The sequence below is a fragment of the Manis pentadactyla genome, chromosome 1 (assembly GCF_030020395.1).
Source record: "Manis pentadactyla isolate mManPen7 chromosome 1, mManPen7.hap1, whole genome shotgun sequence".
Lineage (NCBI taxonomy): Eukaryota > Metazoa > Chordata > Mammalia > Pholidota > Manidae > Manis > Manis pentadactyla.
The window spans coordinates 180,184,498-180,204,430 of record NC_080019.1 but is presented as its reverse complement, the minus strand read 5'-3'; the positions used below and the strand labels follow the sequence as shown (position 1 = coordinate 180,204,430).

At 34.6% G+C, this 19,933-nt stretch overlaps 1 protein-coding gene across 10 annotated transcripts in view; it reads left to right on the top strand.

Moving 5' to 3' along the window:
• ZNF148 (zinc finger protein 148) overlaps positions 1 to 19,933 on the top strand; it is a 137,927-nt gene that overhangs the window by 110,127 nt on the left and 7,867 nt on the right. The window lies entirely within an intron of this gene.

The following is a 19,933-nucleotide window of genomic DNA, read 5'->3' as shown; positions in this document are numbered from 1 at the left end:
TGAAAATAAACCAGGTGATTCAAAATTACCATATTTGTTAGGTCTCTTTTCCCATATATATTTTTTAAGTTGTTTGTTCTTGAATATGTACAGTTCTATAGATACAAACTTATAAGAAACACTGGAAAAGCCTGTCTTCTAAGTTAGCATTCTGCACGCCTAAAAAGATATATTGTTCTTTTTCTCGACTGTGACTTTTATTCACACCATGTTAAGTTGCTGAATAATAGCATTAATTTTTTTTTTAAACTAGCTGGGCTAGTGGGGTGAAGTCAGAGATTGTTGATTCACCCTTCACTAAGTTAGCTCAACACTGTATTTCCTTCAGTGTGGTTTAGTTAATAATAAAAATTACAATTTTCTCTCATTATTTTTAAGCCCTCACTTATAGTTTATTAGCTCTAAATGAAAAGGTTTTATAAAAAGAAAATGTTACAGAGCTAGTTAGAGTTTAACTCTTACTTGTGAAGGAACTGAATACTGTTTGTCCACTGTGAATGTTGCCTGCACTCTGAGATCCTGGTCTTGTGACTGCAGCAGTCAGACAGCCCTGGCGTGGTCAGAGTGCGCCAAGAAAGATTAAGCAGGAAAGTACAGATTGTTGTGACTGACGTTCTCTGGTGTAACAAAGCTCTCAGAAACCAGATTTTTTCCTCTACTAAACTGTTAATAATTCACAGTGAAAGATTTGGTTACACATAAAACACAAATAAAAGCATTTTAATCTATCCTGCTTCATCTCCCATGCTGCTTTTACGCTGTTTGCATTGTTGGTCATTGATGCAAGGACTTTCTACTCTTTATTTTCTGTAGAACTGCATTGTCTCCTCTTCATGGCTGTGTAAAAAGCTGATAGACAAATCAAGTAAATATTGATTTTTTTCCCCCCAGTATGTTTTCATCCCTCTGTAAATTCTTTACATGGCTTACTTGATTCTTTCTATCTACATTTCACTATTTTGATGTGGACTTTCTAAAGGCACTTAAAGAATGATGACTGCTTGGCAAGAACCTCATTGTGTATTTTAATTATTCCAGAAAATAACATTCAGGCAACTCTTACCTTGAGGAATTGACTGGATTACAGATTAATATTTAAAATGAAAAAAGACAAATGCAGTTGTGAAAAAGTAAAATGAATACCAATACAAAAAGCAACGTATATAGCACTACTGTTTGATTCTTATTCTTATAATTATATAGCTACATAGTATTCTGTATAAGCCTGTTGTGCTTATATAATGGAGAAATGTCATTCATCCTTAAAAATCAGTCAGTTATGTTCTTGCCTACCTTTTAGTTCATTGGATAGAGGGAAAGACATGGAGTCTGATCAGTTTTAACTCTAGAGTCTTGAGAAGGTCTAACTTTAGAATTTTAGGTTGCCTGTTCTTAGGACATTTTATTTTTTTACATGAGAATTGGGTATAATTGGACAATGGACTCATGGGAACCTGGAACTGAAAGGTATTTTAAAACGTAACAAATGCAAGGATTTCCCTTATACAGAGGCCATAGACATAAATATTAGGGACTGGGCAGGAGGCATTTGAGGGGCTGTTACTAAGGGAAGGAAGTGAGATGCTAAGCAAGAGTGGAAAAGAGAATGATTGTCATAGGGAGGGGTAGGGCTGCCTACCAAAACCGCTGCCTGATGCTCTGCTTAATCACCAGGACTTCTAGATTATTATTTAGTAGGAGAATTTACTCAGTGGCTAACTAATGTTACCTAGGCTTTTTACGATATTAAAAAGAAAATTATTGTAGCCAAGAAATAGGCAATGGTAACAGTTTAGCAGAATGATAGCATTTTTGGTAATTACTCCCAGTGTATTTTATGTGCTATTTTGTATTTGTAAGCTGTTAGCATTTGAATTGTTTTTATTTTGGATATTATTTTGGATAACAGTGCTTGAATGGTAAATATATTCCTGAATATTGTGTATAAAAATAAAGTTTATATTAAATAATTATTGCACTGAACTGAGAGTTGAAGCTACTACTTCTGTTATAGTGTGGATTTGCTCAGCAGTATTTGAATAATTATCTAGCTATTAAGTTTTTTCCCCACTGTAGTAAAGTTACTTCTAAAACTAATCCAAATCATTTTTTTCTCCCTCACTGAAACAATTACCTTTATAGTGAGATTTCTTAGGAATGCCACTATCATGCTCTAGCCAAAGTGATGAGGAGGGCCTAAACTTATGAATGAGACATTAACACTACAAATTGAAAGAAATGTTATGAAAAATATTCCAGAGGAAGAATAAATATAGGTGAAATTACATGACTGGTCAAACAGAGGGAACTAAAGGAATGAAATTGTAATAATTTTTAAGCTCTCATTGTGGAAACTTGGTTTCCAAATGAAATCTGACATGGAGCAACAGCAATAGTCAATTAAAAAAACAAGGTAAAATGATTTCTAGTAGTTTCTTTGGCTCATAATGAGCTGACAGAAGTTACCAGTACTACTCAGTTGTTTTCAAAGAGACAATGCCAAGTTTAAAGTAACTGAAAAATTAGCCACTGTGGAACAACTACAGGCAAGAATATTTTCAAAATGGAATTACATACTTTAAATGGTTGAATTGCATGGTATGTGAATTAAATTTCATAAATCTGTTTTTTTATTTCTTAAAAAAAAAAGTGAGAAAACATTTTTTCAGTGTAATCTGAAGGAGACCTCACTAAGATATGTTAAAACTCACTGATGGTGGAGAAACATGGAGAGCAGAAAAAAGCTTGGGCCAATTTACAAAGCTTGGGAAAATGTAAAGCATTTAAAGCTAAGCCTGTTATATGAGCAATACTTTGTGGAAAACATTTGCCTGTATTATTTGTCGATGAACCAGTAGCGTAGACAGCAGACTTCATTTGTGCTAGTGGATTTAACCGTCATTGGTACTATGAATTTTTGTCTGATACAGTAGCTGAATATCTGACTTACCCTCCTAAATAGCAGTTTAGTATCTTGGAATTAGTTAAGTTTTATTAGGGGTTTTTGAGTGTAGAGCCCAGGTTAAAATTTTTCTGAATGAGAGGAACCATTCTCAGCATTATTACCGAACACTGCAGAATGGCTTTGGAAATAACTTTTGCTAAAGACTTGAAAATGTTTCTTAATAAATTAAACCTAATGTAACAAGGGAAAACAGTGCTAGTAGTGAAACTTCTGCAGTGAAGTCATTTTGACAGATGCCAGTGTTGAATCACAAAATGCTGCTTTATGCACTTCAAATGTTACAAGTTACAAGAAGCAGAATCTCCATTCCTATGCAGATGGGAGGAAGGTAGCTCAAACTACATTTTCCTCAGTTTTGGGATCTTGATGCAAGTACAAAGGAAGTTTCCATATTTCAGAATTCATTAAGCTACAATATATACTCAAATATTTTCACAAAGTACTGCTTATGTAATAAATAGCCATAGCTTTAAATGGTTTACATTTTCTCAAGCTTTGTAAATTAGTCCAGCTAAACCTTTTCTGCTCCACACATATTTCTCCCACCATCAGTTTTAATGCATCTTAGTGAAGTCCTTTTCAGGTTACATTGAAATAATGTCTTCTTATGTATTCTTTTTAAGAGAAACAAAACAAAAAAACCCTGTAAAAACAGCATTATGAAATTTAACTCACATAATCTTCACTTGGAAGTAGGTAATTTGCAATGTAATAGCATGCCAAAGGGAAATACCCAGAAAATCTAATAGAACTCTATAAATGCCTTCCAAGTGATAATTTTTTTTCTTTTTCTTTTTAAATCTAAGTATTGTTGATATACAATCTTATATTGGTTTCAAATATACAACACAATGGTTCAACAGTACCCATATTATTAAGTCCTCACCCCCACTTAGTGTGGTTACTATCTGCCAGCATAGAAAGATGTTGCAGAATCACTGACTATATTCTCCATGCTGTACTACTAGCCCCGTGACCAACTTATATTATGATTGAGAGTTTTTGTGCCCCTTGAACCCCTTGCCCTCTCTACCTACCCATTACAACCCTTCCCCCATAGTAACCATTAGTCACTTCTCAGTGTCTTTGAGTCTATTGCTGTTCTGCTCATTGTGTTTTGCTTTATTTTTATATTCCGCATGGATCTAGAGGGTATTAATGCTCAGTAAAATAAGACAGGTGGAGAAAGACAAATGCCATATGATTTGAAGTGATAAATATCTCTTAATTAAAATTGTGTTTTCATGGATTGATGTCAGTACCTATCCTTGTGACAAGACAATTTCAAAGATAGAATACGTGAAATCTCATGGCAAATCCCTAGCAGATGAACACTTGCAATTAACTTTGATGATAGGAAACACTAACTTGGAATCCCAGTTCAGCAAAATGCTACCTCCTCCCATAAAAAAGAATTCCAGTCTTCTGATTAGTACATCTGTAACATTCTATTATTATTATTATCATTATATTTTGCATTTCATCAACAAAAAGGTCATGCAATTTTTTTTTGTTATATGAACATGAATACGACATCCTTGATTTTGCCTTTTTGCCCACAAAATTTAATATTTTTAACGTCTGTCCCTTTATTGAAAACACTTGCTGATCCCTGTCCAAGTTTATTCTTTGAATGCCTATTCTGTCAGTTCTGGATCTCTACTTTGTTGGTGATCATGACATGTATTCTGCCTCACTCTTGGTCATGTCCTTAGACTAGTGGTTACCAAATTCAATCTCTTCATCGTTTCAGTTTCTCATTTTCCAAGCACTACCTCCTTTCCATCTTTCCTGCTGATGCCTTCTAGTTCTTAGATTTTTAACTATCTTTTATCTCCATTAGGACCTATAATCCAGTGATGTTACCTCCTTTTCACCATCCCTTCTTTTCTTCATGTCTTCATCACTTTCCTTACCTAGTTTAAATTCCATCATCGTTTGTCATTATAACTCCCTTGCTTACACTCATACACCTTACTCTCTCTCATACATCGTACCTACTTGCTAAATTACTCCTTTGGTAAGTTTAACTCTTTCCATCTCTGGAATAATACAAAAAGCTATGCTGATCTAGGGTGACTAAACTTCAGGTAGGCACTTAATCCTACTGGAAATCATTTGTTTCCGTAGCCTATTCATCCTACCAATCATCTAGATGGGGTATGTATTTCAGCCTGTGGGTCAGTTCCACCTGCTATTGTAATTTTATTTTTTTTGGACCATAGCTATACCCACTCCTTTATACAATGTCTATGACTATTTTCTCCCTACAATAGCAGAGTTGAGTAACTGACAGAGATTGTATGCTCCTCAAAGCCTAAAATACTTAATAATGTTCAACAGAAGAAGCTTGCAAACCTTTTCTCCCAAACAAGTATTTCATACTTTATATAAACCTCCAACATTTCCTTCTATGCTCTTACTTTTAGCTTATTGCCTGCTTCCTATTGCACTGAGAAAATCAAGATAATCAAAAGAGAACTTAAGTAAGTTCCTACTACTGTATTTATTAATCCATGAGTTGGACATTTTCGATCTTTTGGAGGAAGAGGGGCTAATAATAGTGATTTATTTTATTTTGCAAAATAGCTGAGGATTTTTCCAATGTTAAATTAAGGTATAATTTATATGCAATAAGCTTTACCACTTTTAGTGTGTATACTATGTATAAAACAGTATACATTTGTGTAACCACTGCCACAGTCAACATGTTGAACAGTTTCGTCATTCCCCAAAGTCTCCCATATCTTTTTGAAGTCAGCCACCCCCCTACCCCCATCCTATGGCAAACACTGATTATGTTTTACTGTCTCCATAGTTTTGCCTCTTCCACAATATTACAAATAGAATTTGTATATATATAGCCTTTTGAGTGTGGCTTTTTCCACTTATCATAGTGCCTTTGAGAGTTACCTGTGTTGTTGATGCATGAGTAATTCATTCTTTTTTTCCTGCTAGCATTATTCTGTTGAGTGGATATACCACAGTTGGTTCATCTGTTCTCCTGTTGAGTTATATTTGGGTTGTTTCCAGTTTTGGTGATTATGAATAAAGCTCCTATAAAAATTTGCCTATAGCTCTTTTATGAACATATTTTTACTTTACTTGGGAAACCTAAAAGTGGAATTGCTGGGTCATATGGTAAGTATATGTATAACTTTATAAGAAACCACTAAACTTTTCCAAAGTGAATATCATTTTGCAATCCCATAGTAACTTACAAGTTCTAATTGATCTGCAACCTTGACAACACTTGGCATTGTCACATTATTTCTACTAGGTGTGTACTGGTATCTTACTCTGGTTTTAATTTGCATATCCCTAAGGATCAAACATGTTGAGTATCTTCTCATTTGCCTATTTGCCATCTGTGTGGATACATGCATATTTGGAGAGGGAGGTGGTATAAAGTGTCTCTTCTTCTTTTTCCCATTAAAAATAATTGGATTGTTTCTTACTGAGCTTTGAGTGTTCTTTATATATTTATACATGATATGTGCTTTGCAGTTTTTTCTTCCATATACTTCTTTTTTCAAATTGATAGAAAAACATTGTTTTCTTGAAAGACTGGTATTTCCCAAGATAATGCCACATTTAATTTCATTTTTACACACAATATTAATTTCATATTTCTAATGCAAAATAAGTAAAATGGTGATGAATTTACATTAATGTATTTTCTGAAATTAGCAGAAATTCAAAACAAAAAATTTGGCAAAAATACTAGGCTTTGTTTTTCTGCTTATTAATATGGAACCTAAGTTTTATTACATATTTCAAAGAACAGTATGAATAACTTTTTGTATTCAGTAGACAATGTAAGTACTCTAAGATAACTTCTATTTAAAAAACTGGTGAAGCTATGTATTTCACATAAATCAGTCTTTAGTACCAAATTGAAGCACTAAAAGAATTAACTTACATCGTATGAAAAATTACCTTTGGAAAATATTTTTAACGTATGACTTATTTGTGTTTATTCTAATTACATAGAATGTAATTTATCAGATTTATGCTTTGCTTGCAACAATTAAAATGCTGTTACCACATTATATGTTAATGATACAATCTCAAAAAGCAAAGATCCTCGTTCATATTGAATAATCTCAAAGACCGTAATGAAATTCATAGGTTATATAATTTTAGAAATACTACTATGAAAGTATCGTAGTTGTTGGTACTAAGTACTACATTTTAAAGCACTAAGGCAGTTTGCCTGTTAGCATTTTTTGAAAGTAGACAAGAAATGGAAAAAAGCATTTATTTGAAAAGCCAGAGTCTTGTTTTTGCTATAAAATAACCTAGTCTCAAGTAGGTGTTAATCCATTTGGGGATTTAGGTTATCAGACCCCACAATAAGTGATTAGAGGAAAGGGTGAGCCATCTTTAAGAGAAGATAATATGACCCAGAGCCTCTATAATTTTTCATATTTTGTTTTGCTTTCAAAAATTACAGTGCATATCAAGTGATAGGACAGAATCACAAAAAGGCAAGTGAGTCAAAATAATAAAAATAATCTCTTGGGTGCTCCAGATATTGGAGTTTTAGAGAAGGGCTTCGAAATTTAGACTGTGACTAATATGTTTAAGACAATCATAGAAAAGGTACAGAAAATAGATGAAAAGATGGAGAATTTTATTAGAGAATTGCAGTCTATAAAAAAGCAAATGAAAATTCTAGAACTGAAAAACATAACTGTTATAAAGAATAAAACATAGGTTTAATGGAAGAATAGAGGCAGTAAAGAGGTTAATGAATTGGAAGATATCAATGAAAAATACCCAGCAGGAAAAAATGAAAACAGGCATGAGATATAACCTCTGTGGGATATAGCAAGTGCTAGTCATAATAGAAAAAATTGATAAATTGGGTTACATGAATGTTAAGACTTTTTGTTCATTAAAGACACCATTAAGAAAGTAAAAGCTATGTCAGACAAATATGTAAAGAATTCCTACTGATTTTATTAAGGAAATGATAAACTAACAGAAAAGTGTGCAGAATGCTTGAACAAACAATCAAAAAGATATCCAAATGATCAGTAAACATATGAAGTAAACATCAGTAAACATAATAACTTCATTAGCCATCAGGAAAATTACTTAACAATTACAATCTGATACCACTTGCACGTACCCCAGGGTGTCTAAAATGAAAAATAAGAACTGTATAAAATACTTGGAAGGATGTGAAGCTATTGGAACTCTTATATACTACTGCTGGTGGGTGTGAAAATTGGACAATCCACTTTAGTAAACTGTATCTACCAAGGCTGCATATACACAAACCCTATGATATATTATTTTCACTCCTAGTTATGTGCATATATAGTGCATATTTACCAGAAGATGTACAAGAACATTAAAGCAGCATTGTTATTAATAGCCAAAAACTGGGAACACCCCAGACTCCCATCAAGAGTTGAATGAATAAATCGTAGTACTGATGTCATCTTGGAATACTTGACACCATATTGTGGATAAATCTTAAAAGCATAGAATTGATGAAAGTAGCCAGACACAAAACATATACTGTGTGACTCCATTCATGTGAAGTTCATAAGGCCAAATGAATTATGTGTTAGAAATCAGGATATCAGTTACTGAAGGAGAAGGACAGAAGCACTATGCTTCTATGGTGCTTCCAGTGTTCTCTTGTTTGGGATGCTGATTTATACAGGTTAATTTTGTGAAAACTCATCAAACTACATCTATGTTTTATATATTTTTGTGTAGGTATATTATTGCATATAAGTAAATTTATTTTTAAAATACTGTGAAGGTACCTTCTATGTATTATTTTATGTCCTTTAAATTTTCTGCAATAATTCATTAAAGGTGAAGCTAACCTCTGATGTTAGTGGTTATTATTGAGAGGCTAGTGACCACGTGAGGCTTCAAAAGGTACTTAGGGGATGCTGGCATTGTTTTATTTCTTGATTATGAGTACTGGTTGAATGCTTTGGTTGAACTGGTGAAAATTCAGTGAGCTATGATTATGATTTGTTTACTTTTATGTTTTTTCCTGTAAAAGTGTACTTGATTATAATGGATAAAACAAATAATGGGAAGAGTTAAATGAAGTAAAAGTATTGTTGATACTTACTAAAGCTGAGTGATGGGGGTACATCATTGGGCACATTATCACCATTAGTTTTCAATATAGTGTTTGAGAATAGTAGCTTACAAAAGTAAATAAAAGAAAAACAGGTGGAGAAATGGGGAAACAATATTACTGTAAACTTGCACAATCCATAAGAGTGAGTTAACTGAAAAATTACTTGTAAACTAGCAAATTCATTGAAATAGTAGATTAGCATACACTTTTTATGTACACATACATGTACACACACACACATAGTAGAAGACACAGTGGAAGAAAACACCCTTTTTACATCAACAAGAAATCTGGAAAACCCCAAATGAAGAAATCATTACAACCCTTTTGAGGGTACACAAAACAGAACTTGATCAAATGGGAGAATGTACCCCCTTGTTTTTTTCTAGTGAGAACAAACAGCGTCATAAAGGATATCGATTTTCATTAAGTTAACATTTCAGATAGCTCCCCATTTCCTCCAGCCCAGGTACTAGACAAGCTAATTCTTATGGGTAATATATGGAAAGTGGACAAACAAGACAATAACAGGAAAACAATGAGAGGGACCAGCCCTACGTGATGATAAATTATAAAGTTGTGATACTAAAACATTTTGGATATAGCTAGTTTGACCAATGGAACAAAAGAGAAACGGTCTAGAAATAGACCCATGAAACTTAACTAGTGTATGAGTATGATTAAGAAATGACAGAAAACGTGATCAAGAAAAGCTGAACTTTACAGTAAATGGTGTTGGGAAAATTGGATGGCCATCTGGAAAAAGTTTTATCTGTACCTCACATTCTACCTCAGGATGAACTCTATATCTATTAGATGTAATGTAAAAGATGGAATTATAAATGCATCATGAAAATACAAGCAGATTGGAATGGGAAAGTGCTAAGTAAGTCCTTTTAAAATCTAACATCCTTAAGAGGAAACACTGATAAATTCAACTACCTAAAAATTAAAACGCCTGGTAACCAAACAACTCCACTTCCAGTATCAAGAAAAGCCAATTAAAAAAAAAAAAGACAAAAAATTTCTGGAACTCATATAAATGACCAGTCTCTTTAATAAAGCTCTTAAAAATCATCAAGAGAAAGACCAATAGACCAGCAACCTAGTAAAACTGAAAGATATGCGCAAGTAGTTCACAGAAAATGACACATAAAAGGACTCAGCCTCATAAGAGATACTGTTTTCACATACTAAATTTTCAGTCATCGAGAAGTTTAACAACATAGTTGTGTATGGCAGGGTTCTAGGAAAACGTTCATATACACACAACATCTGTGGAGATCAGTTAGTGTGTTTCAAAACCACAAGTTTATTATTTGAGCAGAAATTCTGTTTTGAGAGTTTATCTTACAGTTGTACCTGCAAATGTGTAAATTAATATATTTACAAGGTATCTATTACAAATAATAATAAATGTTTGGAAATAACAGGGGACTGGTTAAATGAATGCATTTCTACCCATCAGTGAAACTTACCAGCTGTCAAGAGGAAATAGTTCTTTCTCTACTGGTAAGATCTCTTAAGCTGCTGAAGAAAAAAAAAGATGTGGAACACTGAGTAGAATATGCTATCTTTATATAGGAATGAAGGAAAAATAAAGAGAATATGTGCTTATTTTTGCATTTGCCTTGTGTTAAGAAACTGGAAAGAAACAGGTTGTTGCCTGTGGAGGGGCAAAGATAGGAAGATGTTTTCCTGTATACTTTTTTTATTCGATTTTTTTTTTTTGAGTCATGCAAGTACCCTTAAATGACAAAAATTAAATTTTAGAAAGTTTTATTTCCAGAATAGCTACTTAAAAAAGGAGAGCAACTCTTACAACACTAAACTATGTTTTCTACCTTTATCTTGTATCTACCTACCACTTCAGCTTTTTATTAAAAATAATAATAATATAGAGAGAAATGTGGTATACACATATAAATCAAGTATAAAAATCAAATGAGTATTCATATTTGAACTGACTGTTTATAGTTCATAATGCATGAGCAAAACCGAAAGTTTCTGTGATGACTGCCCTTGTAATGTTCACCATGTAACTTAATCACTATGTAAGAATTTGTTCTCCATGTAAGAACTTGTTTGTTATGCTTCAGAAGATTGGAGACTGACGAAAATTAGGCTTGGGGTGGATTAATGATTGTGCATTGAGCATTGACTCCCCTATACAGAATTTTATTGTTGTTAACAACCATTTGATCAATAAATATGAGAGAGGCCCTCAAAAAAAAAAAAAGAGCAAAAACAATAAGAGAGAGAAAAGGACAGGAAGAAAGATGGTAAAAGGGGATATACATACTAAAGGAGAACAAAAGAGAAAGGATTAGAAATTGGCTTAACGTAAGTGGGTAATCAAAAAATACATGACTGCCAAAGGTGAATTTGTGTTTACATTTATCTTTGGCTGAGTTAGCCATCATAATTGTTCTCTTTAGTTTGGGGAGCTATGAAGGGTTTTTAGCAACAAAGGAACATTTGTGTAAGTTGTTTTTAAGGCATTAATGTTTCTTGTACTTTTTTTCGTTTCTTTATGTTGCTTCTAGTTCAGTAAGCTATTTTTGATCATCTATTAGAATGAAGCAGACAATTTAAACATGAATATTCTCCAGTTAATTTGAATTTTAGTTTAATTGAATTCAATTGACTTTGCATGGTGACAGATGTGTTACCATAGGATATTTTTAAATTATGACTTTATTGAGATATAATTCACAATATCAGAAACCTACCCCTTTGAAGTGTCTAATTCAATAGCATATAGTATTTTCAAAGAGTTATACAATTGTCACTAAGACCTAATTTTTAGAACATTTTCATCACCCTAAAATCTTGCCCTCTGTCCCCCCCAGTGCCAGACAATCTTTAATCTATTTTCTGTTTTTATGCATTTACCTATACTGGAAATTTCATATGAACAGAATGCTACTGTAGAATTCTGTCTTTTTTGTCTAGCTCTTTTCAGTTAGCATCTTTTATAGATTCATTTGTGTTGTAGCATGAACTTTATTCCTTTTTATAATTGAATATTATTCCATGTATGGATATGGGCATTTGAGGGTTTTTTTGGGGGGGGGGGCTGCTATAGTGAATGCTGCTATGAATATTCATGCATGAGTTCTTGTGTGCATATTTATTTTCAGTTCTTTTGGGTATATGTTTTGGAGTGGAATTGCTGAGTCTGGTGGTAACTATGTTTTAACATTTAAAGATCTGCAAAACTGTTTTCCAAAGTAGCTACACCATTTAATCCTACCAGTCATGTGTGAGGGTTACAAGTTCTGTACATCCATGCTAACACTTGTGAGTGTCTTCTTTAGCTATCCTGTTGGGTGCGAAGTGGTATGTCGGTTGTCTTGATTTGCATTTCAGAATGAATAATGGTCTTGAAAACATCTTTTCATGCACTTATTGACAATTTGTATATCATTGGAGAAGTATCTATTCAGATCCGTAGCCTATTTCTAAATTAGATTATTTGTCTTGTTGAATATGTATGAGTTCTTTTCACATACTGTATATACTTTCATCATCAGGTAATAATGATTTAAAAATATTTTATCCCATTCCATGGGTTCTTAATCACTTTTTTAAAAAAACCAACATGAAATTTATTATTTTAACCATCTTTAAGCATACAGTTTAGTGGCATGAAGTACATTTACAACATACAAAACCCTGTTCCCATTAAGCAATAACTCCCCTTTCATTCCTCCCCCAATGCCTCATGACCTCTACTTTCTGTCTCTTAACAATATTAAGTGAATTTTATGAGGTACCTACTTCAGGTACTTAATGAAAGTGTAATCATTCAATTTTTATCTTTTTTGTGTCTGAGTTCTTTGATTTAGCATACTTTCTTCAAAGTTCATCCATATTGTAGCATATATCAGAATTTCATTTTTTTATGCTTAATAATACTCTGTTGTATGTATATATTCTATTTTGTTTTTCCATTCTTATGTTGATGGACACTTGGGTTGCTTCCATCTTTTGTTTACTGTGAATAATGCTTCTCTGAGCATTGATACACAAATACCTGTTTGAGTGAGTCCCTAATGTCAGTTCTTTTGGGTATGTACCTATAAGAGCAAAATTGTTGAGTCATGTGGTAATTCTACATTTAACATTTCGAGGGGCCCCCAAACTGTTTCCCACAGCAGCTACACCTTTTGTCTTTTCACTTTCTTGATATTGTCCTTTGAAGCACAAAAGTTTCCAAATTTGATTAAGTATGTTTATTTTTTGTTTGTTTGCTTGTGTATTTGGTGTTATATCTAAGAAATCATTTCCCAATCCAAGGTCAAGATTTATTCCTATGTGTTCTTGTAAGAGTTTTATAGCTTCAGTTCTCACATTTAAACCTATGGTCTACTTTGAGTTAATTTTTATATATGGTATGAGGTAGGGATCCAACTCCATATTTGTGTGTGTGGGTATCAGATTGTCCCAGCATCATTTTTAGAAAGACTGTTCTTTCTCTACTGAAGTGTCTTGGCACCTGTGCTGAAGATCAGAAATTGACCATAAATGTAGGGGTTTATTTTTGGATTCTCAGTTCTGTTCCTTGACATACCTGTCTTTTTGCCATTGCCACATTATCTTACTACTGTTGCTTTGTAGTAAGTTTTTAAATTGGGAAGTGTGAGTCTTCCACCTCAGTTTTTCTTTTCAGGATGATTTTAACTATTCTGGATCTCTTGCCTTTCCATACAAATTATAAGGTCAGGTTGTTAATTTCTGCTTTTGAATTCTGCTAGATCAACTTCGGAGTATTACCATCTTAGCAATATTAAGTCTTCCAATCCATGAGTATCACGCAGAACTAATTGAATTTGAATCAGTTTGCTAAGTTTCTCATTTACCTTTTCTCACTTGGGAGAAATGACTAACTTCTGGCCTTAATGAGCTCTATTATCTACATTCCCTATTTTAAAATACACACCTATTCTTACTTCTTTCCAGTATTACCTGTATTCTCCTTCCCTTTTCATCGTGGTTCTTCTGGGGTCTTCTTCTTTTGATTATTCACCATAATATTCCACTTCAATTTTAGTTCAAAATTTATATCCAATTTCTCTTCTTCGCTTCCTTATTTTTTCCTCTCTGCTTTCAAATAAATTAGTCTCCCTGTTGTTACTAATACTTTTTTTTAAATGACTTGCCTTCCAACTATTGCTTCTCCTTTTTTCCCCTCATTTCTTTCACTTCTGTAAGTGGTCTCTCCCAGATTCTGTTGCTTCATTAGTTATTCATTTATTAATCCCTTGGCCAAATGTCTGAATTTTTCCGAACTTCAGTATTTCTGTCTCATAAAATAAACGAACTGATCTAGATGAGTTGTGTTAAGCCCTCATTCTAGCCTATGAACCCTTGGATTCCCTACTCAGAACTCCGGTATGCAGAAGTAGAGCTATTTTGTCTTGAACTTTGGGTGGCAAGCTTAGAGCCATTGGCCATACCAGCATCAGCCTTTGGGGGCCTCTGTGGAACCCCCAAGAGCAAAGTTTGAAAGTCACTGCAGGGTCCCTTCAGCCCTAAAATTTGGCAACTCTGTAGCAATTGCAGAAGTTGCATTCCTGGGAGTTCCAAATAATTGTTGGCAAATTAAATCTTAGGTGCTATTTCTCCTGGACGTTTTATAGTATTTAAACCTTCAGTTGCTCTGTATTTTTCACTAAATTTTCTTTCCTGGCTTTAATCACATGCAATCTCTTTTAAGTGTTATTCAGCTTAGATTCTGACACTTCTAAGAAGCTTTTCCAAATCATACCAGCTTGTAATATTTTTTCAAGTAATAATACACTGTAATAGTCATTCATGCCATTCTTTGGCACTTAAAAATTGCACAAAGTGTTTTGAGCTACATAATTTGTGCCCAGATTCTGACCTGCAGCAGTGTAATCTAGTAGAATAGAGAGGTATAAGATAATTATTGAGGTGAAAATAATGAGTGCCATAGAAGAGATAGAGATCAAGTTCTTTGGAGATTTAAAGAAGATAAAGATACCTTTCCCCTGGGAGTGTGAATAGGGCAAAGTATCCCGAGGAGATGGGTTGGGTCTTAAACGGAATGTAGTACCTGAACACGGCAAGAAGTCATTCCTGACTGAAGGAGTAACATGAGTCAAGGCAGAGGTAGAAAAGCATGAGATTGTAGGTATTTTGATTTGGCTGGAGGAAAAGGTTAAGAAGGAAAATACAAAGTTGTAAAGGTAAACCAGGTTTTGTTGTCTCTTAATAATGTGTATATCTTGTTTTCCCACCTATAAACTCTGACGACAAATAGAATGCCTTATACTTTTAAGCTCCTGTATCAGGGTTTTGGGTAGAGGAGAAGTGTTCAGTAAAATTTTGTTGAATGTATAACAGTTAGAAATAATAGTTTCCCAGACAAGCATTATTCAAGATAACTTATTGTCATACCCTTCTGTTTAATGTGGTTTTATCAGTAAAAACTATTTTAGATCTCCATAGCAATGGTTCCTTATTCTAAGAAGTCCTATGAGATAGAAAAAAGCCCAAAAAATGTGGGGTGGGGAAGTGGGAGTTACATGTCCCAATTAACAGTGCTCAGTTCAATTCTTTCCCAAAAGGACATGAGAAATGCTAGCTTGAGTTGAGGAAAAGAGAATGAGTATAAAGAAACCTTACTCTGAAACCTAGTCTCTAAACTTGTTTTTTGTTTTCCTAAATTATATATATATATTTTTTTTTATAATAATTATTTTTTATTGAAGGGTAGTTGACACACAGTATTACATTACATGAGTTTCAAGTGTACAACACAGTGGTAGAACATTTATATACATAATTCTAGGTTCCAGCTATCACCCTACCAGGCTGTTACAATATCTTGACTATATTCCTTATGCTATACATTACATCCCGGTTACTTATTTATTTTACCATTGGAAGTCTGTCCTTTTTTTTTTTTTTTTTTTTTTTTGGTGAGGGCATCTCTCATATTTATTGATTAAATGGTTGTTAACGACAATAAAATTCTGTATAGGGGAGTCAATGCTCAATGCACAATCATTATTCCACCCCAAGCGTAATTTTTGTCAGTCTCCAATCTTCTGAGGCATAACAAACAAGTTTTTACATGTAGAACAAATTCTTACATAATGAATAAGTTACATAGTGAACAGTACAAGGGCAGTCATCACAGAAACTTTCGGTTTTGCTCATGCATTATGAACTATAAACAGTCAGTTCAAATATGAATACTGATTTGGTTTTTATACTTGATTTATATGTGGATACCACATTTCTCTCTTTATTATTATTATTTTTAATAAAATGCTGAAGTGGTAGGTAGATACAAGATAAAGGTAGAAAACATAGTTTAGTGTTGTAAGAGAGCACATGTAGATGATCAGGTGTGTGCCTGTAGACTATGTGTTAATCCAAGCTAGACCAGGGCAATAAAACATCCACGTATGCAGAAGATTTCTCTCAGAACGGGGGGGTGAGGTTCTAAGCTTCACCTCTGTTGATCCCCAATTTCTCACCTGATGGCCCCCCTGCGACTGTGCCTGTCTTAGGTTGTTCCTCCCTTGAGGAATCTTACCCGTCTCTGGCTAACCAGTCATCTTCCGGGGCCATACAGGGAAATGTGAAGTTGGTAAGTGAGAGAGAAGCCTTATTGTTTGAAAAAGTTAGCTTTTTACTTCTTTGCATATTTATGCCCTGTGGCTTCTGTGCCCAGCATTTGTCTTGAGGTATCTTTACCACTTGGAAGAATTATGATACTCGGTAAATTTGATATGAGGCACGAATTCTATTTAAGGGTTGTAATTAGGAAGGAAGAAGAAAAGCTATAGAAGTAGCAGGTGGCAGAAAACATGGGAAGATTGATTATTTCTTTGATATATCTTCTTGTAGAGTAACTTCAGCATGTATAGGTTTTAAGCTACTACTTAAATTGCACACACACATTAACATAATAGGAGTATAGTTACATAACCAAAGCATATCTGTAATTACCAGCCATCTGCAGTGAAACCAAGAAAACCAGTTAGGCACCTTAGGCATTTGTGAAAACTTATCTATGATATGGTGGATATTGTCCAAATGAACTTGAACAGTCTGAGAGAAATCAGACAAATTAAAACAACCCATTCCTGGGGACTGTTCACATGCCATATGTTCTTTTAACAATAAATAGTTTGTAGTTGTAAGACTTTGGAGCGCTACAATTTGCACTTCTCCAAATTCTTGGTTGAGTTCCAATAGTATAGATCCAGTCCAATTTTGTTGTTTTACTGTATGCACAGGCCAGCTTAGATATCTCCTTCCTCATTCCCATGGCAGGTCCAGGAACTGGTGGGATGAGTGCATCTACAGCTGTAGCAGTGCGTGGATCTTTGTTGGGGTTTTTTGATGATCATCTTCTGGCATGAGTCTTCCAGAGGGTGCAGATGTTGGAAGTTCTTTTTCATATCGTATCTTAGTTCATTTTCGGGGCAGCCCAATTAGGCTTTGATCCTCTGTATAAACACAAACAGACCCTTTGCCTACACTTTTATATGCCCTTTATACCCTTGTGTAGAACTCGTTGGAGGTTACCACACAGGAACTGCCCTTTTTTTTTTTTTTGCTATCACTAATCTACACTTACATGACGAATATTATGTTTACTAGGCTCTCCCCTATACCAGGTCTCCCCTATAAACCCCTTTACAGTCACTGTCCATCAGCATAGCAAAATGTTGTAGAATCACTACTTGCCTTCTCTGTGTTGTACAGCCCTCCCTTTTCTCCTACCCCCCCATGCATGTTAATATTAATACCCCCCTACTTCTCCCCCCCTTATCCCTCCCTACCCACCCATCCTCCCCAGTCCCTTTCCCTTTGGTACCTGTTAGTCCATTCTTGAGTTCTGTGATTCTGCTGCTGTTTTGTTCCTTCAGTTTTTCCTTTGTTCTTATATTCCACAGATAAGTGAAATCATTTGGTATTTCTCTTTCTCTGCTTGGCTTGTTTCACTGAGCATAATACCCTCCAGCTCCATCCATGTTGCTGCAAATGATTGGATTTGCCCTTTTCTTATAGCTGAGTAGTATTCCATTGTGTATATGTACCACATCTTCTTTATCCATTCATCTATTGATGGACATTTAGGTTGCTTCCAATTCTTGGCTATTGTAAATAGTGCTGCAATAAACATAGGGGTGCATCTGTCTTTCTCAAACTTGATTGCTGCATTCTTAGGGTAAATTCCTAGGAGTGGAATTCCTGGGTCAAATGGTAAGTCTGTTTTGAGCATTTTGATGTACCTCCATACTGCTTTCCACAATGGTTGAACTAACTTACATTCCCACCAGCAGTGTAGGAGGGTTCCCCTTTCTCCACAGCCTCGCCAACATTTGTTGTTGTTTGTCTTTTGGATGGCAGCCATCCTTACTGGTGTGAGGTGATACCTCATTGTAGTTTTAATTTGCATTTCTCTGATAATTAGCGATGTGGAGCATCTTTTCATGTGTCTGTTGGCCATCTGTATTTCTTTTTTGGAGAACTGTCTGTTCAGTTCCTCTGCCCATTTTTTAATTGGGTTATTTGTTTTTTGTTTGTTGAGGCGTGAGAGCTCCTTATATATTCTGGACGTCAAGCCTTTATCGGATGTGTCATTTTCAAATATATTCTCCCATACTGTAGGGATCCTTCTTGTTCTATTGATGGTGTCTTTTGCTGTACAGAAGCTTTTCAGCTTAATATAGTCCCACTTACTCATTTTTGCTGTTGTTTTCCTTGCCCGGGGAGATATGTTCAAGAAGAGGTCACTCATGTTTATGTCTAAGAGGTTTTCGCCTATGTTTTCTTCCAGGAGTTTAATGGTTTCATGGCTTACATTCAGGTCTTTGATCCATTTTGAGTTTACTTTTGTATATGGGGTTAGACAATGGTCCAGTTTCATTCTCCTACATGTAGCTGTCCAGTTTTGCCAGCACCACCTGTTGAAGAGACTGTCATTTCGCCATTGTATGTCCATGGCTCCTTTATCAAATATTAATTGACCATATATGTCTGGGTTAATGTCTGGATTCTCTAGTCTGTTCCATTGGTCTGTGGCTCTGCTCTTGTGCCAGTACCAAATTGTCTTGATTACTATGGCTTTATAGTAGAGCTTGAAGTTGGGGAGTGAGATCCCCCCTACTTTATTCTTCTTTCTCAGGATTGCTTTGGCTATTCGGGGTCTTTGGTGTTTCCATATGAATTTTTGAATTATTTGTTCCAGTTCATTGAAGAATGTTGCTGGTAGTTTCATAGGGATTGCATCAAATCTGTATATTGCTTTGGGCAGGATGGCCATTTTAACGATATTAATTCTTCCTAGCCACGAGCATGGGATGAGTTTCCATCTGTTAGTGTCCCCTTTAATTTCTCTTAAGAGTGACTTGTAGTTTTCAGAGTATAAGTCTTTCACTTCTTTGGTTAGGTTTATTCCTAGGTATTTTATTTTTTTTGATGCAATTGTGAATGGAGTTGTTTTCCTGATTTCTCTCTCTGTTGGTTCATTGTTAGTATATAGGAAAGCCACAGATTTCTGTGTGTTGATTTTGTATCCTGCAACTTTGCTGTATTCCGATATCAGTTCTAGTAGTTTTGGGGTGGAGTCTTTAGGGTTTTTTATGTACAGTATCATGTCATCTGCAAATAGTGACAGTTTAACTTCTTCTTTACCAATCTGGATTCCTTGTATTTCTTTATTTTGTCTGATTGCCGTGGCTAGGACCTCCAATACTATGTTAAATAACAGTGGAGAGAGTGGGCATCCCTGTCTAGTTCCCGATCTCAGAGGAAATGCTTTCAGCTTCTCGCTGTTCAATATAATGTTGGCTGTGGGT